We start from the raw sequence: 26,801 nt of genomic DNA, 5'->3' as shown, positions 1-26,801 counted from the left end.
GCTGACCACCAGGGGGTGGCATGGAATGAAGGATACCACAGATAGATTGTATATTTCTTTACGGTCTGGGGTTTGGAGGGCCACAGACCCTTGCAATAGCTAAGATTGATCTGGAAGGAGTCCTCATGACACCCGTCTCCTGTGACTGAAGACTCCTATGGTGGCCCTGGCGTGGCCTCTCCTGCTCCATTTCACCTGCCCTTGGAGTGACAGCTCCCTGTGTCCCTCCCCACTTCCCACTAGTCAAGGAGGGGAGGACGAGATGGGTCACACGGACAGTTCATGTTCAGAGAAGACAGACCTGGGCACTGCCCCGCCCCCCCCACCCCCTCCTGCCATCCTCTGGGGAGGCTCATGCTGGAAGGACCTGATTGTTCTTACAGCATGCTTCCTGCCTCGTTACTTCGGTGCATGCGGGTGTGACAGTGGCTGAGGCGGAGGAGGGGCTTGCTGGGTGCCTCTCGAGCATCGGTGTTTGGAAGACCATTGTGTGGTATTTGCCACGCCCTGCCGATGTCACAGGGAGGCTGCTGAGAGCACAGACTCTAAATCGAGGCGGCCTAGGTTGCAATCCTTCCTCCACCACCTGCTGTGTGACCGTGGGCACATTGCTCGGCCACTGTGTACCTCCCTGTCTCCATCTGTAAAATGGGTATAATGATGGCACCTACCTTATAGGGTTGTAACAAGGCTTTAATTGAAATGGAGACACCTAGGGAGGGCGGGCCAATCAGGTCCCTTCCAGGCCTGGGGCAGAGCAGAGCAGGCCCTGCTGGGAAGTTCGTGGGGAACTGATCTGACAGTTAAGGAAACCAGGCTTATCAAGGCCCTGCCGGAACCCCCGCCCCCCCCCCCCCCGCCTCCAGGGCCACAACCTGCGCTCCCACCCCTCCGGACTCAGCTCCCAGGCGCCGCTGCAAGGCTGATTCCTTTTTTGCTGAAATCACGAATTTTGGAGCTGTCCTGACTCACACCCGCCCCTAGTGGGGGTGGCTGTGGGAATCACGCTCTGGCAGATAATTAAAATTTCAAGGGGAGCAAGGAGCCAGGAGGCTGCATCTGCTGAGATGTTCTGGAAGAAAGGGCCGTGGCTGTGGCCGTGACCGGAGGGGGGCGGGGGGGGGGGGGGTTCCAGCAGCGCCTGCTCTGCCCCAGGCCTGGCTGGGGGGGCAGTTAGGGGTGACCAGGGAGGGCGGGCCAATTAAAATTTAAAGGGTAGCGCCTCTGACCTGCTCTTGGGCCCACTGCCCTCTGCTGCTCCCCAGGCTGCAGCCTGGTCTCCCCACTTCAAAGAAGACTCTGCCCCTCCTGTGGAGCCCCGGTGGCTCCCCGCCCACGGCAGGGTCTGACCGTGAGGCCAGACCAGCGGCGGCAGCACCGGGGAACCGGCTAGAAACGCAGCGCCCGGGCCCCACCCTGCACCTCGGACTCGGAGACTGGAGGTGGGGCTGGGGAGGAGGAAGCTTTCCTGCATCAGCTGCCTAGTAATCCAATCTACACGAGACAGATTAGATCAACGAGAGAACCGATGTCCGGGACACACAGGAGCAGCCAGAGGCCCCCATACGGGAGAGGTTCAGAGACGGACGGGGAAAATGGGGTGTGCATGGCCCTCTGAGCTAAGGATGAGGTCAGGCACCTCGGGGCTTCCGAGGGGAGGAGGCCATTGCAGGAGGAGGAGAAGAGCAGATGTTCTGTGGGTAGACGTGTGCCCTGCCCTAGAGCTAGGCCATAAAAAGTCATCTCTAGTGATAACTCTGATTATGGGCAAGGCCCTTCATTTAAACCCTTCAAGGGAGAGGTGGGAAATGCTTGTGAGCCCACAGGGGCTCAGCTGCCTTCAGCTCAAATAACCCACAGCCGAAGTGGCACCTGTTGGGGAGGCCTGAGCTGAGCCCCTCTAGTGCCCGGGACTGTGTTTAACCAGCCCCCAGGGATCTGATGCTCACTGTAGCGTGAGAACCCCTGGCCCAGGGGAGGTCCGGCCACCCAGGGCCCTTGGGATCTGGGCGGGGCCCTGCCTGCAGAGTGGCGGTCCTGTGCCCTGCGCTCACCCAGACTCAGGGCAGCGGCTGCCCTGGCACGGACTCTGGGCCCTTGGCCACGCCCTCCCTCCTCACCACCTGGCCGCTCTGCCCATGCAGTTATGCACAGGACGGTGGGGACTTGAACGGGACAGCGATGTGAGGTGGCCGCGCCGCGCCTGGCATGGAACACCTTCAGGACGACTGTTTCCTGAGCGACCACGCTGTGCCGGGCACGGGTTCGCACGTTGGGGTGAATCTATGAACAAAACAGATAAAGGTTCCTGCCGCCATGGACCTTACCCCCTGGGAAAGGCAGAGCACAAGCAACAGAGCAGAGAAAACCCGTGCGCCACACGGAACTTGGGGGGGGAGGTGAGGGGCGGGCGCAGCTGCGTGGCGCTGCGGTGAAGTAGGGTGCAGGGAGCCACCTGGTCCAGGACCCGAGGGGGTGGGGCATTAGCCAGCAGACACTGGGGGGGGGGGTGTCCCCGACAGGCAGACCAGGTCCTCGCAGAGGCCCTCTGAGGGGCCCGCCGGGCTTGGGAGGGCAGTGGCCAGGCGGCTGGGGCTGGGGCTGGAGCGGAGTCACAAGGGGCACCGGGGCTGGACCTCGCAGGCCTGGTAAGCCCAGACTTAGAACGAAGCCTTTCCTCGGAGTGCCGTGGGAGCCACTGGGAGTTTTTAAGCAGAAAAATGGCGTAGATTAGACATACATTTGAAAGGCTCGCCGGGGGCGCTGTGATGAGAGGGGCTGTGCAGGGGCCACGGTCTGGGTAGCAGGTATTAACATAAAACATTCAAACCTGTAAAGAATTGTTGTGAGTTTATTTGAGCCAAACTGTGGGCAATTGCCAGGAAGCAGAATCTCAACAAATTGAGATAATGCCCCGGAGAATGGCGGGTTACATCTATATTCATGCATTGCAATCAATGGAAGGGACGTAGGTGGGTTACATGAAATCCATTGGTGGATAGACTAGAGGGGCAGGAGGAAGCAAAGCGGGGTGAGGGGCGGGGGAAGAGGGGGAACCCCTGGGACTGGATAGAATGTAAAATGATAGACACATACTTAGGTGGGTGCAGGAACAATTAACATGATAACAGTGAAGGAATTTGTGGTCTCTGTGCTGGAACCCAGGTGCATTAGGTCGTGCCCCAGGGGCTCTGGAAAAAGGGAAGTTACAAGTTACCCAGACATTTCAAGGGTATGTTATTATAGATGCAAAAAGACAGATAGGCTCAGTTAAGGTAAAGGTTGACCTTGTCAGTGAAGATACTAGCCTAGGATGTAACTGCCCACCATAACTGCTTTTAGTTAAAGTTTCATTTCAGACCATCCTTTGTGGTTACGTTAAGTCTCTGAGTTTGCAAGACTGCCAGGCAGGCCTCCCCTGAGCTGGTCAGGTCAGCATGTGGCCCGTTTAGTCCACACCGGGTAGACTTGCTGTAGCTCCGAGTCAGAGAAGATGGTGGCTTGAACCAGGGGCTGGAAGTCCTGCGATCCTAGTACATTTCAGGAGAAGCCCTCGGGGTTTCTGACCGATGGGCTGCGGGGTGTGAAAGGCAGTGGGAAGTCAGGGATGTCCCCCAGGTTGTTGCTGAGCTGGTGGGAGGAGGGAGTGGCCGCACTGAGGCCAGGAAGGTGGGGTTCAGAACAGTGTTTGGAGGGATGATCTGAGTTAGGTTTAGACGACGGAGTTTGTCTATTAGGTGATCTAGTAGCTGAGCGGGGGCGTAGAAACACCAGGCTGGAGGCCAGCAACGTGCTCTGAATGTGAACTCTGGAGTCAAGAGACAGAGAGACATTTGAAGTCCCGAGTCCAGCTGAGAGCTCGCGGGAGGGAGTGTTGAGTGAGAAGCAGCTGACCAAGGACTGAGCCCGGAGGCCCAGGCACAGGGAGAGGGAGGAAAGGGATCCTGAGAGCAAAGGAGCGCCATTTGCATGCTCACGCCTGTTTTTCTCCGAACTTCCTGCAAATTGGACTGAATGTGCTAAATACATAATGAATCTGCTACTTTCAGTACTTATTGATTTCCTCTTTGATTACATGTAATTTGCTGAACTGATTTGGCTCTGTGACTTGAAAGGCATTTGGGAGAGATCTCTAATTTGTCACTCAACTCACCCCGGGCTGGGCTTTACGTGAGTGCGGAACGATGCATCAAAGAAGGTTTCAGGGTCGTGATCCACATTAGCTCCCCCTGATGGCTCCACATTCAATGCAGCTGGTATCTTACTGAGTTCCAGTCACATGCCAGGCCCTGGGTGAGCTGCTGGGGTTTCACGGATGAATAGGAGTGCATTTCTGACCTGGCTGTGCTCAGTCTAATGGGGGCGGGGTGGCCTGGGGCAGGTCTTCAGCCCTGAAGTAGTCCAAGAAATGTCTCCTTTAGAGAGTGGCACGGGAAGGTGGCATGTGATCACTGCTCCATAAAAAGCAACAATTACCATGTTCCCTTAATTCTATGGCAGCATTGATTGTAGGTGAATCATTGACTTAATTAGGTTCCAGAAAGGAAAATAAAATGGCTATATCCATTGTAGGAAATACCCGGATTTCAGAAATTGTAGAATGTGTGTGTGTGTTTTGGGGGGGAGGAGCGGGGAAGAGGTGTCCTTGAATTGAGCAAATGGACATCGATGATGAAGATGATGGTGATGACTTGATACGGTGACGATTGGGGGCTGGTGGTCAGAGAGGGAGAGCACAGACTTAGAATCCACAGAACTGCACGTACACCTTGGTCTGGCTGGCGCCTGCCCGCTGCCCGGCGTTGAGCTGTGTAAACCATGAAAGGGCTCGACAAGTTGCGGCTTCCTTTCCTTTGCCCGCTGTGGTCTGTTTCCCTGCTGACGCTCCTGTCCTACGTAATCTGCTCCATGGCGGTTGCCTTCCTTACATGTATTTCCATTCACCCACTTTTCCAGCGCTTTAGAAGGAAACGGTGCTTGACGACCTGGGAAAATCCTTATAAGGAGGCAGTAGATCATCCACATCTCACTCCCGCCTCCCGGCGGAGTCCCTTCCACCGTCTTTTTCTGTGTGGACGGTCGGTCTGGTTGCTGTCGCCGTGGTAATCATCCTGCGATTTCGCTTCTGTGCCCTGTTTCCCTCCTGGTTATTACCGGCGCTTGCTAAATAGGATTTTAATGGCTGTAATATATTTCGCCGAGAGTCTGGAATTGGCTTACTCGATTATTTTCTATTTCTGAACACTAAGTCGTTTCCTCGTTTTCACCAGCGTGGATCACACTTAGGGATGGAAGCTTTTCTGCGCAAACCTATTCCATGCTTCTGACGACATCACGAGGAAACAATCTTGATGTTTGTAGAAATATTGATGTAGAAATATTGGGATAAGAGTTGGGACATGTTTTTGGTTCTTGGTCACCAATATGTTTTTCCAAATAATTTAGACACTATGATCTTGGAGGTATCGGAAAGGCCTGTTTGAGATGCTTGGTGTGTACACAAAGGCGTGTGCACAGACACGTGTGCGCAGGCTTGGCATTTGCCACGCGTGTCCCCGAGGACTCGGAAGAGCAGGCCTGTGTACCCGGGGACATGGCCCTTCCAAGCCCTGTCGCCCCAGCTCAGTGTTCAAAGAACCCAACGAGGCTGACACAGGAGCACATTGGCAATCAAGGTGCCACTCATCTTCCTGATTCTGGCTCAGATACTAAATACGGGCTTTTACTTTAATTATTTTTTAAAATATGTTTTTATTGATTTCAGAGAGGAAGGGAGAGGGAGAGATAGAAACATCAGTGATGAGAGAAAATCAGTAACCAGCTGCCTCCTGCACGCCCCACACTGGGGATGGAGCCCACAACCCGGGCATGTGCCCGACTGGGAATGGAACCGTGACCTCCTGGTTCATAGGGCCACGCTCAGCCACGGAGCCGCACCGGCTGGGCATGGGCTTTCACTTTAGGACTTCCCCTTAAATAAGTTGCAGCCCACAAGCCCCAAGACTTCCGTCCTCCCTCTCTGCACAGCACAAGTCCCTGAGCCATATCCGTAGGCCTTGAGTGACCGTGTCCCTCCATGCTCCTCGTCCAGCAAACTCTCCACAGGGCCCTCTGCAGTGACTCTGACCAGGAACGTTTGCTCCTGAGACACCCTCACAGTCTGCAGGGAAAGCCCCTGGGACGTGAGAATAAACAGTAGACGTTCTCATATTTTTAAAATCTTTTCTTGGTGAGAAAATACACACGGAGAAAAGCACATGCAATACAATCACACAGCTTGACGAATTGTTCTGACACGAGCGTCGTGTAACCACCATGCACGCCACCCAATAAAAAGGGGCCGGTGCCTCCTGGAGCCTCCGCGTGCCCCTGTCAGTGACTCCCCTGTCCACCTGCCGGGGGGCACCCTGGTTCTGAGCCTGTGCCAATCACTTCATTTTTCATAGCACGGAGACCTGGGTGCGCATCCCTGAGCACGCTCATTTCAGTCGGCCCGGTTTTGCATTTTCTATAACGGAATTTTCTGTAATGTATCTCCTTGCATCTGATTTCTTTAGCTAAAAAATACATTATTATGTAACCTCTTTTTGTTGCTGAATATTATTCAATTGTATGAATGTACCATAATTTATATAATTATTCTAACAGAGGTCTTCAAACTACAGCCGTGGGCCAACTCCAACCCATTGCCTGTTGTTATAAATAAAGTTTTATTAGAACACAGCCTTGGCCATTCCTGTACATGGTTTCTATGTATATTTTTACTCCCAGGCAACCTTGAGAAGTTGCAGCAGAGGACATATGGCCTGCAAAGCCCAAATGCTTGCCATCTGGCCTTTTGCAGAAGTGAGCTGACCTGTCCCTTCTACAGCGGATGGACAGTTTGGTTGTTACTCAGTTTGGGTTATCACAGTTATTCTGTGTACCTGTCAATACCTTTCTCCTGGTATGTAGGCACCCCCGATTTGGGGAGGGATATCCTTAAGGGTAGAATTGTTGGTTCCCATGACTACTAGTACATATCTTCACGGTTTCCAGATGATGGCAAACGATTCTCTTGGTTGCACCAATTTGTTCTCCTCCCCCGAGATAAGGTCTCCCGCCGCCTCACCTCTTCCGAACACGTCTGTGGTCAGACCTTCGGTTGTTGCCAATCTGATGGGTGGGAATAGTGTGTCGCTTTCCTCACACGTCTCCAGTCCCTGGTGAAGTCAGGTGTGTTATCATTCGTGTTTCCTCCGCGGTGACTCCTTTTGTTCATTTTGTCCATTTTCACTTGGTCACTTGCTCTTACCTCCTTGGTTTACAGGAATTCTTTCTAGTGTTCTGTTTATCAGTCTTTTCTGTTTGTCATGGGCATTGCAAGCACCTTCTCTTTCGACGAATCATCTCGCTTTGTTGTTGGTCGTTTTTACTCCGAAGTTTAACATCTTAAGCGGATCAACTCCTTTCTCTTGTGGCTTGTGCTTTTTAAAAATGCTTTTCCTATCCTTCTGTTGAAGCGTTTCCGATAACTTCTTCTAAAATATCTTTCTGTGCGAGTCGTTACTTCGCGTCTTCGTCCTTTAGACCGTTCCGTGAAGAGGAGCTCTGTGTGCCGGTTCCGATGAGGAAAGCGGTTCAGAGAGGTTAGGGAGCTGCCCAGGGTGGCCCAGGGGGTGCACGGAGTCAGAACTGGGCCCGCCGGCCGCACCCCACGACACGGCTTTTGGAGTCCTCCCAAGGCCACGAGTCCTCCCGCCTCCACAGACGGAGACAGGGCAGTCGGCGCCGTTCCAGACCCCGGCAGGAGGGAGGAGAGGCTCTGAGCGGGGGAGTGGGTCCAGGTGACCTGCCCAGGGTCACCCAGCAGAAGCGCCCCAGGCGCCCGGTTTCCTTCGGTTCTCAGAACAGCAGGCCGCCTGGACGCCAGCCCAGGCCGCTTCCTGCCCTGCAGGCTGTGTTAGGCGCCAGCCAGATGCGTCCCGGCTCAGCGCTTCCTGGGCTCTGCTGCACACAGGTGGCCGCCTTCCAAAAGGTCCTGTTTTGCTCCCAGAAGTGGGGGCCCTGCCTCCCTCCTGTTTCAGGCAAGAAAGCCCTCAGCAAGGTGTGGGACGTGCTCCCAGGAAGCTGAGCTGCCGCTCACCACGTCCCTGGCAGGATCCATGTTTGAGTGGGACATGGGCCCTGGGGGCTGTGACCCTGGGCCTGGCTTGCCGTGGTTTGGGCGGGACACAGAAGCAAAGCAGATGTGTTTACCGCCCGAGACACCTCTCTCCTTGGGCCGGGACTTAAGTGCAATACCAAGTCCACAAGAAGCTGGGCCTTTGATCGTGGGGAGCTACATCCAAAATGTCCTATGGGTGCATTATTCAAATACTCCCTCAAACCACACAGAGTCCGTCCCACCTGGCCATGGCCCCCCAGGAAAGGACAGTACTGTGTGGGCTGCACGTGCGTCCTCTCACCGAGGCCCCACCCGGTCCTGGGAGGTCCCATTCCACAGATCAGGAAACAGAGGCTCCGGGCAAGTGAGGCAGCTTTCCAACAAGTGCACCCCCGGCGAGTGGCGGGCGCCCGATGACGCTTAGTTCCTTTGCACACACGATGGAGACCCTGCTCTGTGCCAGCGCCGTGCTGGCTCCCTGTTCTCAAGGAGCTCAGCTTCTAGAGGTGGAGCGAGGACGAGGCAAGTCAGCAGGCCGTGAACAGGTGCGTGCAGGCCGAGGTGCCAGGAAGGGGGTGGACAGGGCGAGGAGTCCACTTCGGGCAGGCCGGTCAGGGGGCCTCTCTGAGGAGCTGACCGGGGAGCTGAGGCCTGAGTGAGGAGGGTCCGGCCACGCGGACATGTGCGGGAATCTTGGCAGAGAGAACAAGCCAAAGGCCCCGAGGTGGGAACAAGCCGGGGGCGGGAGGAACAGGGAGCAGGCCGGTCTGCCTGGCCACGGTAAGGATGGGGAGGGGAAGGGGTGAGGTCTAGGCAGGCAGGGCGGTCACTCAGGGCCCTGAGGCACAGGGAGACCCCATCTGACCCCAAGCGCCATGGGAGCCCTGGGCTGCTTGACCTGAGGGCACGGTGATTTGCATTTTGAAAGGAGCACTCCTGGACTGGGGGTGGGGGGGTAGTGAGGCTGGTCCAGGGCCCTGGCTTCAGGTCAGGGGTGACAGCTGGGACTCTGGGGGCAGTGGAGGTGGAGCCGGCTGAGCAGAGCGAGAGTGATCCCGCACCTCACAGGGTTCTTTTTTCCTGCCATGATTTTTAGTCTAGTCACAAGGTCGATTTTCAGTATATTCATCGCAAATTCCAGACACTTGCCATCCTTCCCCAAAGACGCTCTATTAGCAGTCACTCCCCCTTTCCTCCTCCCCTACCCTCTGGTACCCACCGATATCCAGGGCTCGGTCCATTCTGGACATTTCATAGAAATGAGGCCAGATAGCGTATGGCCTGTGTGTCTGGCTTCCTCCACTGAGCATCCTCTTTCAGTTCACCACGTTGTGGCATCAATCAGAACTTCGTCCCTCTCCACCGCCCGGGGCTCTCCCCGTGGATGGACAGACCCTCCCGGTTCCCTTTTCACCGGCTGATGGACGTTTGGATGGAGGCCACTTCTCGGCAATTATGAATAAGGTCTCTGTGAGCATTCGTGTTCACAGTTTCGTGTGGACATATGTCTCCCATCCTCCGGAGGATGTGCAAGGAGTGGAACTGCTGGGTCATGTGGCGTCTCTATATTTAACCTGTGGAGAAACAGCCGGCTTGTTCCCATGGCAGCTGCACCGTGTACGTTCCCACCAGCACTGGGCGAGGGTTCCCGCTCCCACGCCCGCACAGCCACACGCATTGTTCATCGCTCTCGTCCTCGCCGTCCTGGGAGTGTGAAGCGGCACTTCACTGTGGCTGGGGTTTGCTTTCTCTGATGACTAATGGTGTTGAACAGGCGTCCTCAAACTACGGCCCGCGGGCCACATGCAGGTGTTTTTGCCGTTTTGTTTTCTTACTTCAAAATAAGATATGTGCAGTGCGCATAGGAATTTGTTCATAGTTTTTTTTTTAAACTATAGTCCGGCCCTCCAACGGTCTGAGGGACAGTGAACTGGCCCCTGTTTAAAAAGTTTGAGGACCCCTGGTGTTGAACACCATTCCATGTGTTCATTGGCCACTTGTGTGTCTCCTTTGCAGAAATGTCTATTCAAGTCCTTTGCCAATTTCTTAATAGGGTTATTGATATCTTTACTAGAGGCCCGGTGCACGAAATTCATGCCCGGTGGGGGGCGGGGGAGGGATTGTCCCTCAGCCCAGCCTGCACACTCTCTAATCTGGGACCCCTGGAGGGATGTCCCACTGGGATCGGGCCTAAATGGGCGGTTGGACATCCCTCTCACAATCCAGGACTGCTGGCTCCCAACCGCTCACCTGCCTCTGCCTGATTGCCCCTAACCGCTTCTGCCTGCCAGCCTGATCGATGCCTAATTGCTCCCTGGCTGGCCTGATTGCCCCTAACTACCCTCCCCTGCTGGCCTGGTCACCCCTAACTGCCCTCCCCTGCTGGCCTGGTCACCCCTAACTGCCCTCCCCTGCAGGCCATCTTGTGTCCACATGGGGGCAGCCATCTTTGACCACATGGGGCGGCCATCTTGTGTCGTGGAGTGATGGTCAATTTGCATATTGCTCTTTTATTAGGTAGGATTATTGAGTTGCACGAGTTCCCTGACTAGTCTAGTTGCAAGTCCCTTTGAGAAGACTTGCGAGCACTTTCTCCCAGTCCGGGCATTGTCCTTGTACTTTCTTGACAACGCCCTTCGAAGCACAGACGTTTACAGTGTTTGTGAAACCCAGTTTGTCTGTTTTTGGTGGTGGTGCCCGTGTCTTTGGTGCCACGTCTAAGATTGTCGCCTAATCTCCAAGATCTCCAAGACTTACCCCCGTGTTTTGTCCTAAGAATGTTACTGTTTTGACACTTACATTTAGGTCTTTGATCCATTTTGAGTTCATTTGTGTATTTGGTGTGAGGCAGGGGTCCGACCTCACTCCTTTCCGTATGGATGTCTAGTCGTCCCAGCACAATCTCTTGGACAGACTGTGTCCCCTTGTCTCCCAGGGTCCCCGAGAGGACCTGATGAAAAGCCAGAGGGGAAACGCAACGGATGGAGGTTTCCCCGTGACAGCTCATCTCACGAAGCTCCGCCTCATCCTGGGCCCTCCACCTCGCTCTCAGCTCCTGGCGAGAGCACAGTTGACTAAGGAAATTGACTCAAGCCCGGCCGGTGTGGCTCAGTGGTTGAGCATCGATCCAGGAACCAAGAGATCACCCATTCGATTCCCGGTCAGGGCACATGCCTGGGTTGTAACTCGATCTTTAGCAGGGAGTGTGCAGGAGGTAGCCAATCAATGATGTTCCTCTCTCATTGATGTTTCTCTCTCTCTATCCCTCTCCCTTCCTCTCTCTCTAAAAAAATTTAATAAAAACATATTTTAAAAATAATAATAAGAAGAAATGGACTCAGAATTCCATGGGAGGTTCTGAAATGCCTCAGGGTCCCAGAATGATGTCCCCAAAGACTGGGGCAGGCAGATCTGCCGAGTCCAACAGCCTCACTTCACTGGGGAAGCACAGGGGCTCAGAGAGGGGTAACTCGCCCAAGGTCACAGCCAGTTGGCTATAGCTGGGCCCAGAGCAACCTAAGCAAGCACAGACACAGTCAGCTCCCCTGCAGACCCAGGGTGTCCCTGGGACACGGCTACCTCTGAGGATTCTGGAAGAATTAGCTGCTTCTTTGACATTTGCTCAGCGGGAACTCGAATGATTAAAAGGAATTGCAGCAGGAGAAACAATTATGGATTTTAAAAATGCAAATGTTGAAACCCTCTCTTCCTCTAGAAAGAGTCGGGAGCCGCTCTTACTCCCAGGGCTTCCTGCATGCCCTCACCCACTCCCCGTCCTCCGCAGGCTGGTGCTGCTGGGCCCCCATCAGCATTTCCCTGGGGCGGGGGAGGCCCACTGGTGGGTGGGGTCAGAGGAGTCCTCGAAGTGAGGGTGTAAGAGGGGGCCCTAAAGGACATGCTGCCCTTGTCGGAGGATGTAGGAGCAGAGAGAAAAGCCGACTGATGGAGAGAGCAGCACGGGGGAAGGCAGAAATGTTCCTCCCGTGATGCCACTAGCCTGAGACTCCGTTTCCTCTTCTGTAAAACGGGTGTGTCCACTGAGGGGCTTTTGGGTGCCGCTAACGAACACCCAACACAAGTGGCCCACACATGGGTTTATGTCCTCCTCACTGACAAGAAGTCTCGCCAGCTGTGCTGGTCAGGGCTCCAGGCGGCCGTTCTGGGAGCCCCTTTTCTCCTCCTCACGGTTGGGAGGTGGCCGTCAGGGCTCTCCAGTCCAGCGGGGAAGACAGACCACAGTCTAGAAAGCAAGGCCCTGCATGGGCATGGCGTGGAGTCAGCGCCCTGGAAAGGGACAGAGCACAGTGACGGGAGTAACAGGGGCTCCACCTACACCGGGGTCAGGGGTGATGTCTCTGAGGGCTCTCGTCCAGACCAGGACCCGAGGTCAGAGAAGAAGCCAGACAGGAGGACGGCTGAAGGAAGAGCCATCACACAGCACACACAGGGGCCCCGGTCCGGGGCCGGGGGGGGGGGCTCCGCTTCCCACCTGCTCCGCTGGGATGACGGAAGTGGTGCCACCAGGGGACCCCTGGACAACAGACAGCCCAGAGCCCTGAAGTCCGGGGCAAGGTGCCCAGTTCCAGCCCGGTCACCCAGGGCTGCTGGCATCAGCTTCCAAGTGATAACAACGAACACTTTTCAAGTGCAGTTAGCGGTCCCGGTTCCCTGGTCACCTCGCTTCTGCTCCCGTCCTCCTCGCTTCTACTCTTCTCCAACCAGAAACAAGAGCGATGTTAAAAAATGTCAATGAAGTAATCATCCCTTTGCTCAGGGACCTCTGACGGCTTCTCATCGTACCAGAGCCAAACCCAGAGCCCTGCCCACGACTTAAAACCCTGTGCCATCGGCTCCTTGCTCTCTCTGAGCCTCTCTTACCAGCCCCTGAGCCACTCAGTTCCAGCTCTTCTGCGCCCTGGCTGCTCCTGGAGTCTTCCAAGGGGCTCCTGCCCCAGGGCCTTTTCACATGCTCTTCCCTCTGCCTGGAATGCCGTTCCCCACACGGCTCACTCCTCGCTTCCTGACGATGGCTCACTCCAATGTCACCTCCTCAGAGTCACGGTCATCGTGCCCTGCCCATCACGGACTTGTCCGCAGATCGTCAGCCTCGCCAGAGCAGACACTCTGTCATGTGCCTGCGTTCCCAGCGTCCAGACGGGGCCTGGCACGTGGCAGGCTCTCAGTGGGGGTTTGTTGCATGAGTAAGGGAAAGAAGCATTCGGCTATTTCACATTCCAGCTCACAGTTTCTGAGCGCGGTGACCCTGCTCCCAGTGACCTCAGGGAAGAGAAGGCGACCCTCCTGGCTGAAGCACGCCAGCTGAGGGGTCCCACCGGGGATGCGGCAGAAGTCTCAGAAGACCAGCAGGAGAGCGGGCTGGGCTGGAGAGGGGGGTTGGGAGCCATCAGCGCAGCCCTGGTAACACAAATCATGGAACCTGCCCCTGGGAGGGGGTGAGGGTGAGAAGAAACGGGCCCTGTCCTGTGTGGATTGGAGGAGCGAGGAAAGGACACCGGGACAGGGCTCTGAGAGGGACGAGGGAGCCAGGGGCCCGTGGCCAATGTCACAGGGACACGAGGAAGAGGAGGCTGAGCAACGGGACTGTTTCAGGAACAGCGAGAAAAAGAGACCTGGAAATACATTGTAAAGTCATTCATTGTGTCAGTCGTCCCTGGGCAAGTAAACTTGCATTTCAGAAATAACCACAAGGTTGAAAACTAAAGTAGACAGTTATTCCCCGAGCAGAAAGAGCTGCCTTTAGTCAGAGCAATGGGGTTTGGCATTCTTCCACAAGGTCCCAGGCTGGGGCTCACCAGTTCCATTGGTCCAAGGGGTGGGGGGCGGTGTGCTGTGTTCTTTAAAAACAGGGTGTGTGTTTCTTTTCTTCGCTGGAGCTTAAACATGGGAGAGTCCACATAAAAATGAAATTTCACGTTTCTTTGCAAAACCTGGATCTTTGGAAACACTGGCCCCTAACTCCCACAAGTCACCACCAATTAGCTGTCCTCTTTATTGTATAACTAGAGGCCTGGTGCACAAATTTGTGCATAGGTGGGGTCCCTTGGCCTGGCTGGCAATCGGGGACAATCAGGGCCGATCTGGACCAGCCAGCCAAGGGGAGGGACCGCAGGAGGTTGGCTGTGGGAGCACACTGACCACCATGAGGCAGCTCCTGCATTGAGTGTCTGCCCCCTGGTGGTCAGTGCAAGTTATAGCGACTGGCCAGCCAGCCGTTCCATTGTTCGGTCCCGTAGGCTTTTATATATATAGATTAGTTTTGAATGTTTGGTTAAGCAAATAATTTTTTAAAACCCATTTATTATGAAAAATTTCAAACATACTAAGCAGTAGAGATGAGGTTAACATAGGAACACCCCTGGGTCATCCCCCAGCATTGACAGGTAACATTCTGCCTGTCTTGTTTCTTCAGCTTTATCCCCAAACTTTTTGGGGAGAGGGTAAGCTGAAATATCTCAAGTCAAAGTCAGGACATCCTGTGATTCTACCCATAAATACAACAGTATGACTAAGGAGGAAGACTAAAAAACCATAACCAGCCCTGACCGGTTTGGCTCAGTGGATAGAGCGTCGGCCTGCGGACTGAAGGGTCCCAGGTTCGATCCCAGTCAAGGGCATGTACCTTGGTTGCGGGCACATCCCCCTTGGGGGGTGTGCAGGAGGCGGCTGATTGATGTTTCTCTCTCATTGATGTTTCTGACTCTCTATCCCTCTCCCTTCCTCTCTCTGTAAAAAATCAATAAAATATATTTAAAAAACAAAATAAAAAAACAACCATAACCACATGCCATTTCACAGTCAACACAATTAATGACTCCTCAACATCATCTAATACCCAAAGTATGTTCAAAGCACCCCCCTATGCATTCGGTTGACGTGCCCTAAACTTCTTTCCATCTGTATGAGTTCCTGCTCCCGCTCCTTTCTGTTTTCTTCATTTGTTGAGGATCCCGGGTCCTTTCTCCCGTGGAGTTTCGCATCTTCTGGGCTGAACTGATGGATTCCTCCTGCTGAGTTTCCTCTAAACCCGTTTGGACTAGAGGTTGGGTTGGATTAAACTGCACTCGTTTCTTACTTTGCAAGTATTCCTCAGTGGGAGTGCTGTTTCCTCCCCCTTGCCTGCTGTCAGGAGGCCCGTGATGGCTGATGCTCCACATTGTGTAGGATTAGCGGGTTCGAGGGTGTCCAAAGCTCTCGCCTTGGTGAAGTTCACCATCCAACCACGGACGACGCTTGTCTAGATGAGGCATTCTCAGCTGGGGCACCAGTGCCCCCAAGGAGGCAGCCCTTGGTCCTTGGAGGGGATAGAACAGTCTTCGTCTTCCAAGGTGTACAGCTCTTATTCCATGGCTATACACATCGTACATAAACACATATGTAGTAATCTGTGGTATTAAAATTTCACAGGATGGGGCATGGGATAAGGGAGGAAAAAGAGTCTGAACGGCCTCCTAGGGGTGTGTGGATCATGAGAAGCAGGTTAAGATGGATGTGTTCATTCCTTAGGGATTGCAAATTGGTAATTTTCTCACGCTAGTATTGCTTGACGGTGATTCTTCTACAAAGAAGAGTTTTTCCTTTTCAACTCTTTGGTGTTCCCGGAATCCAATCCATACAGGTAAGATGCGTGTTTGACGCTTAGCCTAGTCAGTTTTCAGCACCCAGAGATTTTTTTTCCCTCCTGTGTCATTCTGAAGTTACCGATTTCATGTACTTTGTGTGACTTTGGGGCCTATTTCAGGAGATGTTCTTCTTGATACTCAAATGAGGCTTGCTCTGGCCAGCCAGGGCCCGCCCCACAGGCCCCCGTGTCCACTGGCACGCTCCCAATGGTGTGAGAGAGCCTCGCTCTCGGTCATGACAGGCGTCCCGGGTTTATCTCGTGCAGTTCTTGTCCTGCACCTCAAACACCCGTTTCCCTGAGGAGCCCTGGTTCCTCTCAGAGGGAGATGGTACTTAGAGGCCACAGTTTGAGTGCAAAGGGCGCTACTTGGCTGTCAGTGTTTCCAGCTGTTTTCAGTGGACAGAAGTGGGGGAAATATTTTTAGAAAGTGGAAAAAATGAGGTCACAGCTGTTTCCAACTCAATGAAAAATTACAGAGTTTATATTGGACAGTTTCTATATATTTTTTTCTCGTGTGCTAATTATCTTGGTTTCTAATTAAATTAATATGATTATTTAGTTTATTCTACTATATACATGTATAAGATAATTATACACACATATTTGGTTTAACATAACAACGCTGATCTTTTTACTAAATATTTGACTGCTGAACACAGTTTAAAACATCTTTGTGCTGTTTTTTAAAAGTAATTTGAAATCATTCCCCTGTGTCTAGTTTTGCTAACTTTCTACATAGCTAGTTTTTTCCCTGCTTGCTTTTTCTTGTAGGGATTTTTTTTTCTTTGATGTTTTAAAAAATTATATAAAACATCTACATGGTTACAAAATGAAAAGTATAAAAAAACAGTAGGTTATCGTTAATTTATTCCGTCGCTTTTCTAATTCTGTTTTATGTTCTTCTTGTTAGCCTTATTATTTTTTAGATTTCTAGCTAATTTGAAATATTAGATTATAGTTTTATTCTGCTTAGAGTTATATATTTCTAATGTGCTGTTGTTTTTATAGATATCTCACCCTGATCATAACTATCTTGTTCTTTTATGATTTCTTTACCATGATCTTTGACTGTTTACTCATATTTAAGTGAGACGGGTTTCCCCGTACTTTTCAGAGGAAGTTCTTCTGGTTAAAGATAATTTTCACAAACAGGGCGAATTATGACTTTCACACCAATATCAATAAGAACTCATTGAAGAGTGTATTCTGTTCATTAGTCAGGGGCCAGGCGGATGTTAGAAAGGGAAGAGTCAGAAAAGCGCAAGTTCCTGGGAGGAAAGGAGGCTGAAATGAATTGCAGATGAAGGAGTGAGTGTGTGTGTGTGTGTGTGTGTGTGTGAGAGAGAGAGAGAGAGAGAGAGAGAGAGAGAGAGAGAGTGTGTGTGTGTGTGTGTGTGTGTGTGTGTGAGAGAGAGAGAGAGAGAGAGAGAGAGAGAGAGAGAGAGAGAGATGGTGTGTGTGTGAGAGAGAGAGAGAGAGAGGGAGTGTGTGTGAGAGAGAGAGTGAGAGAGAGGGAGTGTGTGTGTGTGTGTGTGTGTGTGAGAGAGAGAGAGAGAGATGGGGGGGGTGTGTGTGAGAGAGAGAGAGAGAGAGGGGAGAGAGAGAGAGGGTGTGTGTGTGAGAGAGAGAGTGAGAGAGAGGGAGTGTGTGTGTGAGAGAGAGAGAGAGAGTGGGTGTGTGTGTGTGTGTGTGTGAGAGAGAGAGAGAGAGTGAGTGTGTGTGAGAGAGAGAGAGAGAGAGGGAGGGTGTGTGTGTGTGAGAGAGGAGAGAGAGAGAGAGGGAGAGAGAGTGAGAGAGAGAGAGAGAGAGAGAGAGAGAGAGAGAGAAGTCGGGGAACCTCTGTGAGACAGGACGGACCCACCTGCCCAGCAGTTCCGATCACTCAGAGCTGTAAATGTGCTCCCCAGAATGAGGGCCTGCTAGGCCCAGGGTGAGCGCTAGAGCCTGCGTGCCTGTCCACTGAAGGACAAGATTTGCCACCCGCTGCAGGAGGTGGCAGGGCCGGCTCTCCGAGCTCCTGGGACGGGGGATTCCCCCGGCACGAAGGACTCCCCCCACGGTGCAAACACTAGCCTGGTTCCACCCGCACTGGCCCTGTCTCTAAGGGTGACCCCGGCCCCCACGTTGAGTCTTGGCTCCAGAAAACACAACGCGGCCAAACCACACAGTGCGCGTTGTCCCCGCCCACGTTGCCGAACCACTTCCAGTGCTTCCGCTGACCTCCCTCTGTAATGTCCTCTCCGTGGCCCTCTTCCTTCTCCCTTTAAAAACCTCGGTCACCTCGGTCTCGGCCAGACTTGGGCCCCGAACCCGGGTCTCTCTGCCCTCCTGCCCTCGTCTACGCACACTCTGTCCTGCTGCCTTTAGTGAGTGTCGGCTGCTGTGTCTCTCCCTCCCGTCACAGCCTGGGCTCTCTCTCCTGTTGCTTCCACAAAGTATTTAGAAATATAATCTCTCAGTGCAGCCAGGGCTTCAGGGCTCTGTTCGCCTGCCCCACAGGTGTCTACACCGTCCCACCTGGACCCACACACCTCTGCCCTGGTCGCCCTCCACCCTGTTCTCAGCACCTGTGATGCTGCCTATTCCTGGGCATTCCGGAGAGCCCCCAGCCCAGCCCCCAGGTCCCAGCGCCCCCCCCCCCCCCCCCCCCCCCCCCCTTTGCCCCCTGCACTCACTCGCCAGTGGGAGCTGGCGTAGCCCCTCCCAGTTCTGGGCTTGGTACCTCCTCCAGGTGGAGAACCAGAGGCCTCCTAGTTCCCAGGGCCTCCACCTGCTCCTGCACCGCTGCGGCCCGGTGACCTTGCCCCGTCCGTGGCGTCACTCAGCCTCTGTGTCCGGGGACACTTGTGCGCTGAGCGTTGTGCGATATTCTGTGACTGCTTTTGCTGTCCTGCTTATTCTGCACGTTTGTAAGAGGAGTTGGGAGATCAAGAAATGGCCCTGGCTCTGCCGGCTCTGGCTTCGCCCTTTTACATGGACACGTGAGGCCCACAGCTCCAGGGCCCCGCCCCCTCCCTCGCGGCCTCCCTCCCTTCCTCACGGCTCCCGGAGGTCCACGTCGCCCTGGTCTGAGTCTGATACTCAGCTTCTGTTCAGCGTATATACCAGCATCTATCTGCTCACATTTGTCTTTATATTTATAGTTTTTTCCTCTTTATAATAGCTAAAAAGTTGTTCCTCCCGCCTTCTTTGTATCTCTGTAATTGTTTTCTTTGTACTAAAAAAAGTGAGATTCACTTTAATTCCTCCCTCAGGCGCTTTCCTGGGACTTTCTTGAACTCTCTGGACCTCCATTTCCTCCTCTGTAGAATGGAAACAATATCAGCACCAAGACTGAGAGGATCCAGTGCATGGCAGGTCCCCCACTGGGGCCTTTGCACCTCTCCAGCTAGTCCTGGAAGTCAGGCTCAAGCTCAGTGTCAAGTGTGCTGTCTGCATCCAGGGAATAGTTGTGTGTGTTTTTTTAAGATGTGTATTCAGAATGTTTTAAAATTCCTCTTTGAAGCAATGCTCTCTGTTGGGGAAAAAAAAAGAATGAAGAAACCTGGAACTCAGTTGCTCCTCCCTCTGCCCCTGTCATCAGGGCTCCCCCTCGGGGTCAGGGCCCCTCGCAGGAGAAGAGAAAGAGAGAGAGAAAGGCTCTCAGCCCACGATTCTAATTAACCCCTTTTAGGGCCCTATTTTCCCCGCGGCTTTCATATCTCCCTGTGCCACATTTCTGAGCCTTTTAAAAACTGCCAGCAACGATTAGAAAGGAGAACAAAAGCCTGGGAGACTCTGAAAGGTGCAATCAACCTTTTCTTATGCAAATGCGCCCCTTGGCTTCTCCTTCCCGCCAGGAAAGGGCGCCTCGGTGGCGCCCCGAGCTGCGCTGCCTGGAAGGGAGGAAGGCCTTCTCTCTCCAGGCCCCTCCCTGGGAGCCAGGTGACTGCTCCCCGTAGCCCCGCTGGTTTGCTTGAGTGTGGTCCACGCTCCCCCGGGGGAAATAAATGTGGAATTATTGTTCCAGGCTAAGACCTAAAAACAAACCCAAAGCCCAGTCCTCTGGTTTGCTAGAGGTGCCTCCGCCACGGGCTCAGACCTGGGCGCGTTCCCTGCCCGACCCGGGAAGAAGGGCTCCCATTCTGCGGGGCTCCCGCGTGGCGTGCCCGCACTCACCGCGCCCCCCCCCCGCCTCCTCCCCCTCCCAACGGCGTCACGTCACGGCCGCGTGGGCACTGGCTCTGAGGCTCTCACTTTGCAGATGGAGAGCCCAGGACCTACCCAGCGAGCCTCTCAGCTAGTAAGCGAGCACAGTGCCCGGTGCCCAGTAAATGTCAGCGGGGAGAGGGGCTCTGGGGCATCACGCCCGACAGATAAGGGGGAGGAGGCGGGAAACCTTCAGGCCGTGAGGCAGATCTGACACTTGACCAGTGCAGCACGCAGTTCTAGGCACAGAGTGTTTCTAGAAGAACGAGCATCGGGCAGGAATGTCCCGGCCGGGGACCCCTGCCATGTCCCATCTAGGGTGGAGCTTCTGGGAGGAGCATGGCCGACCTCCAGCTGGTCCCGAGGGCTGGGTCCCCAGGGCTGGGTCCCCAGGGCTGGGTCCCGATGTCTGGGTACCCAGGGCTGGGTCCTGAGAGCTGGGTCCCCAGGGCTGGGTCCTGAGAGCTGGGTCCCCAGGGCTGGGTCCTGAGGGCTGGGTCCCGAGGGCTGGGTACCCAGGGCTGCAGCAGCAGGAGGCCCGAAGCCAGCCGCTCTCTGGTAACTGCAAGACCAGCTTTCCGAGGGAGACAGCATGGCCCCCGGGACCCAGCCGACTCCCTGTCGGCTCACCCTGGCTCAGGTCTGCAGCCCCCTGAGAAAGAGGTCATTCGTCTGGCCTCTGTCCAGCTTTTGGAAAACCCAGGATCCACCTCCATTCCCCCAGCACAGCCTTTCCTGGGGTCCTGGAGTCCAGAGGAGCCTCAGAGAGCTGAGGGAGGGGAGGGGCTGCTGGGACAGCCAGGGGGACTGACCTTGGGGCTCAGCTCCCTCAGGACAGACCAGGTGAGAAGCAAACCAACACAGAGGTGGCTTTCATCGCATCCATCATTATCATCATCGAAATTTCACATGCTCACACCCTATGGCCTAGCTAATCTCGCTTCTAGAAACCTCTCTTAAAAAGGCGCTAGCATGAAAGTATAAAACTACACACAAGGCTATTCGTGACAGCATTTTCTTGTAATAGGGAAAACGTGGAACTAATTAAAACGTCCATCCACAGGGGAATGATAAATAAATGATGGGAATTAATATTTCAGAATTCTGTGAAGCTCTTAACAAGAATGAGGAAGAAGTATATATAGCCTTGAAAAATAGCCATGGTTTAGTTCTTAAGGAGAAAATAAGATTGTGGTATAATATGGGTGAGAGGATTTCATGTTTATAGACAAAGCAAAACCAAAAGGACCTACCAATGAGCATGTATGTTGGCATAAGTAAGCACACAAGGTCTGCATGAACACAGCCGAACACACAGCAGCTGCGGGGACGTGGTGGGCGGCGTGGGGTGGGGACGGGGAGGGGCAGAGGGCGGGGTCACCCTGTGAGCAGGCGTTCTGTCTGCATTAAAATGAAGAGCTTTTCGGGCCGGGGAGGTGGAGGCAGGAGAGCAGGCGGAGTGCGGAGGGGCGTGTGCACAGAACCGGGGAGGAACGGAGGAGGCAGGCAGCCCCAGAGCACCCTTCAAATCGGAGCCCCACTCACACAGGAACCCTTCCGGAGCCGCGTTCCCCAGAGCTACGAGCCGTGGTCTCAGGGCGTCTGCCCTTTGCATCCAGGGCCAGTCCCAGTTCCTCCTCCCAGTGCTGAATGTGGTTCCCCTGGGACAGAGGCTGGCTCCGGCTCCGGCCCCTCCCTCAGGTGCAAGGCAGGCTGGGGTGTGTGTGTGTGTGTGTGGGGGGGGGGGGGCTGGCAGGACAATGGGCAGCGGGCGTATTGGCCAGGGGGTGCCCCAGCCGGATGCCGGGCCCTTCTCTGCGTCTGTCATGTGGGAGCCACTGATCTGGGCGAGCTGCTAACAGGCCGTGTGTCCCTGTGAAGCGGGGTAACAGGACTGGGGTCACGCGGGCTGTGAGGTTAAGCACGGGGACAGGGCGGAACCCTCCCGGGTGACTGTCAGCCGGCACCTGTCGGGGCTCACCGTGGGGGCGTGGACTGAGATGAGATGAAACCTCCACTCTCCCAGCTCAGTGTCAGACAGTCCTGTCACTGCAGTGCATCACCGCCCGCCCCCCACCGCCACCCCCAAGACCATCGAACTGCTTCGGGTCCTCCTCCCTCCTCCGTCCCAGAGCGGCAGCTGGCAGCCCGGCTGCCGGCAGGATGGCCCGGGAGCCCGAGGTGCGGTTTCCAGGCCGCCGCCCGGTGTGGGGGCCATTGGTTTGGGGGGGCCTGAGCAGCAGGAACTGCGGGACCCTCCTCGGGTGCCCGTGGAGTGAAGCCAGGCATGAGCACCCTGCTCTGGGCCACGGCGGGGCGGGGTGCCCTCTAATGCTCAGCCGACTTCCCAGGGGGGCACCTCCCCTGGCCCCTCTCTGCACCCCCTCCCCAAGCCAGCGGTGGGTGCTCCCCAGCTCCGCTCTCCACACCGTCCAGGTGGCGTCCCCTCCTCCTCCTCCTCCTCCTCCTCCTCCTCCTCCTCCTCCTCCTCCTTCCTCCTCCTCCTCCCCCCTCCATGTGCTTTGTCAGAATCTACTCGGCAGCTCGCGGCTCCTTTGCTGTTTTCCCCGCTGCCCAGCTTTCCTCGCCCAGGGCGCTGGGAGGCCGCGTCCCAGCTTCCCTCTGGGTGACACACCCTCTTCCCCTCAGGGAGTGTCATCGCTGGGCTGGGTCATGTGACTCACCCTGGTCCCTCCCTGTGCTTCCCGCCCTGTGGGCACCTGCAGCGTGGGGTCCTGTGCCTGCACCGCCCTCGGCGGGGAACCGGTCCGCAGCCCTCCCGCGGTCCGCACGGAGTTACTGCTCAGTTTGTGTCATGGGGCTGCATACTCTCCTACTTCAATGGCGTTGATGTTTTTGCCTCTATTTTTAGCTTTATTTTAAAAATTGTTCTCTCATGCCATCATCTTTCCTGGAGATTGCCATGATTAACATACATTTTCCTCCTCAACGGGAATAAGAGGGCTGAGCGGGTCCTGATTGCAATTGCACGGCTGAGCCACGCCCTGCGCCCTGGAAACGAGTCGGGGCGACTCCTGGGGCCTCTGGGGGGTGCCCGCCCACGCAGCAGCCACACGGGAAGGCGCCTGCTGGTCTCTTTCCCTTCGCCTGTTCCTGTGGAGACATAAAAGGTCAAGGTCATGGCTTAGGGCTCCCACTTACCCTTCTGAGTCTCCACAAGGTGGGCTTTGTGACTCCATTTTACAGATAAGAAAACCGAGGCTCAGGGAGGGCCACTGGCTGGACTCATGTCACGGAAATGAGGGGGTGGCAGAGGTAGGACTGGACTGCGTTCCTCCCCTGCACCCGGCCCTCAGAATGAGCCCAGCTTGAGCTCCGGGTCTTGGGAAGGACTGCCCGTGCCTTCCTGCCCCTGCTCTCCTGCAGTGAGCGATTCCGCCCCATCCTCCAGGCGGCCGCTGAGGGGCTACCCCCCAGCCCCCCCCCCCCCAGCAGGGCCCGGGGCTCTCTTCCTGGGCCCCTGGCCTGTGTCACAGCGCTGATGGCCCCCACGGTACCAGCTGGGTCTGCTCTCCATCGCTCTGTGTTCCAGCCCTGCCCCTCCCACGGGGATCCAGGGGTCTGGGACCGTTAGCCCCAGTGGATGAATCCATTTCTGCCTGTCGGACGCCAAACCAGGGCATCTTTGCCATCTGCCGCAGCTGGCGAGATCCTGTCTTTCTCGTACCTTCCTCCACCCTCTTCCTGACTTGGCTTAGACAATCCAGGTACCACGTTGGCCTGGAGCCACCTGCCATCAATCAGCTTAGAGAAGCATCCTGTCCAGCGGCGCGATCTTGTAGGCGACGCTGCCCCCTGGCGGCGTCTCTCCGCGCTGCAGCCTTCTCCCTGCCTGTGGCTCCCAAACCACAGCAGGGGGCTGGCCTGTGATCCCATGAGGCCCACAAAGCTGTGGTGTTCCTCAAAGCCTGCATTTAACGTGTGTTTATTCTAATTTTAAAGCGAATACAGTTGCATTCCAGAAAACCCGAGACCCAGAAAACTAAAAAAATAAAGATTACTTGTAAACTCAGAGACATCAACTGTGAACCATTTCGGTATATATCCTGCTAATTTGTCTTTTATATACATCAATGCATTTATTTATTGGAAAATGAGATTATCATCTGCAGAGGTTTTAAAAAATAGCATTTAATATGTCCTGAGTTCAGAAGCAGAAGGAAATGTGAAAAGTCAGAAAAGCAGAAAGGAGAAAATTTAAAAATTACATATGATCTCACCATCCAGAGCTCTTTCTTCTCCATTTAGTTTATATCCGTGAAAACCAGCGGTTACTGCCCACCTTCTCTCTTGAAAGGATGACTTACTGCTGGGTGCCCTGTCACTGTTTTCCTGCTGGCGGTTTCTCTGGGGTCACCCTCCAACCTCCCCCTCAACCCTCCAACTTCCCCCTCAACCCTCCAACCTCCCCCTCAACCCTCCAACCTCCCCCTCAACCCTCCAACCTCCCCCTCAACCCTCCAACCTCCCCCTCAACCCTCCAACCTCCCCCTCAACCCTCCAACCTCCCCCTCAACCCTCCAACCTCCTCCTCAACCCTCCAACCTCCCCCTCAACCCTCCAACCTCCCCTTCTCCCACCTTCCCCATGCGGCTCCCATGGGAGTAGCCAGGCCTTCCGTGAACCTGGGTGTGTTCATCTGTGTGATTAATTTTTTTTAAATCCTCACCCGAGAGGAATATATATATATGAGTGGGGTCCCTCAGGGTGGCCTTCGAGGATCGGACCTCAGCTTGGGCCCCCAGCCTCACAGCCCCGTAGCCCCACCCGGCACCCTGCCTTGGCCTGGCGCTGCCCCCTTACCTGCTCGACCATCTCGCCTGTGGGGCAATCAGTCGGGGCTAGGCCCCCCCCCCGCACCACCACCCAGCTCCCTCAGCGTCTGGGAGCTGGGTGGCGGCCCTGCCCCCCACAGGTTGCCATCTGCGGGGCGATCAGTGGAGCGATCGGGTCCCCACTCGCACCCGCCTTGGCCTGGTGCTGCCCGCTTACCTGCTCCACCATCTGCAGCGGACCCACTCTCGTCGGGGCCCATTGGGGCCGGCAGTGCCTCCACTGCCAGCGCTGCGTCGCCAACGCCCGCCATGTTCCGTGCTGCCCCCTGGTGGTCAGCACACGTCATAGCGAGCGGTCAAACTCCCGGTTCAGAGGACAATTTGCATATTAGGCTTTTATTATATAGGATGTATGTATGTATGTATGTATGTATGTATGTATGTATGTATATACTGATTTCCATACTCACCCTGACCGGGGATTGAACCGTGGGATTAATTCTTAGACGTGGCAGTGCTCACAGGGCGCATGTGCGTTTGTGAGAAGTATTGCCAAACTGTCTTGTAGAAGGATCACGGCAATCTGCACGCCCACCCGCAGCCCCCGAGGCGTTTCCCCGTGGACTCTCCACCAGAGCTGTCCCACTCCGGGCCTCTGAGACCACACGTGGGCTGAGTGTGCAGAGGGTCAGTGGTCTCGTTATTAACACCACAGATTCTCAGTTACCCAGAGGGGAGTGGGGTGATCTTCATTTCACAGACGAGGGAACTGAGGTCTGGAGAGCTTGGCCTGACTCAGCTCCCGGAGCTGAACTGAACCCCGCTCCAGCACCCACCCACATCCCCCCGCGGATCTGTCGCCGAGGCAGCAGAGCCACTCGGAGAGCCTGAACGCTGGCTGGGCCGCGCCCTGAGTTCTGGCTCAGCCGGTGTGGAGGGGCCCGAGGCCCTGCATCCCTAGTTCCCGGGGTGCTGTCGCTGCTGGTCTCTGGGGACCACGCGTTGAAAGCCATTGCTCCTAACTATTATCTAACAGGGACCCTCCTAGGCCTCGCTGACCTAACTTTAACTTTGAACTCTGTGTGACCTACTAACCTTTCCTGTGTGTGTGTGTGTGTGTATGTGTGTGTGACAGAATCGACCTCTCCTAGTCCTTGGACTGTCCAGGTTAGGTTTGTGGCAAGTGCTTTTACTGCTTCACGACCTTCCCCGCCTTCTTCACGGAGGTGACCCCCAGAGGAGCCCTGGGGGCGTTCCAAGGAACAACGTAAGCAAAAGCAGCAGCCGCACACCACTGAGTCCCGAACTGACCTACCACAGCTGGCTGCAGTGGTTCCTGCCGCTGGGGAGGCTGGGAAGTCCGTGGGAGCCCTGGGCTGGACAGGGGTGCACTCGGTGGAGGTCGGGCCACCGTGCAGCCCTACCCGAGTCGGCCCACTCACCTGGGCTCAGCGCCTTCTCTCTCCGAGTGGGGATGCCATGGACTCTGCCCCAGCCGCCTCGAGCACATAGGGCTGGCTCCGGGACAGAGGTGATGACGGCTGCTCACACCGTCTCCCCGAGACTCCCAGGGGTCAAGCTCCCTTCCAGCTCTGTTCCCAGAAAAGCCCGATTCCGTGGTCCTTCCACACCCTGGTGGCGACCCTTCCGTGGCACAGAGCGGACTGTCGCCCGCGTTGGGACACTGGAAACTGGGGACACTCGTTCCGATTCCGAGAAAGAGCCCAGGTTGACCCAGTGACCACGGGGCCCGGGCTGCTGCCAGCTGCCGTCTGTGCCGGGGGCACGGCCGGGGCCGAACGGAAGCCTGGGCCCTCGCCGCTGGGGGGTGCTGCGTCCCTGAGGGTCAGGGCTGAACCCACACTTTCTTGGAACCTGGCGAGGGGAAGGGGTAAATGAACTCAGATCGTGGGAGCCCCAGGGATGGGCTGTGCAGCCAGAACTTTCTGGCTCAGGCCTGGGGGTGGGTTCTCACAAGCTTGGAGGCGGCTGGTGGAGGCCCACACTTTGAGCTTCGGGGTCTAAGTGA

The sequence above is a fragment of the Eptesicus fuscus genome, chromosome 6 (assembly GCF_027574615.1).
Source record: "Eptesicus fuscus isolate TK198812 chromosome 6, DD_ASM_mEF_20220401, whole genome shotgun sequence".
NCBI lineage: Eukaryota > Metazoa > Chordata > Mammalia > Chiroptera > Vespertilionidae > Eptesicus > Eptesicus fuscus.
Note: the sequence above shows the minus strand (reverse complement) of the source record.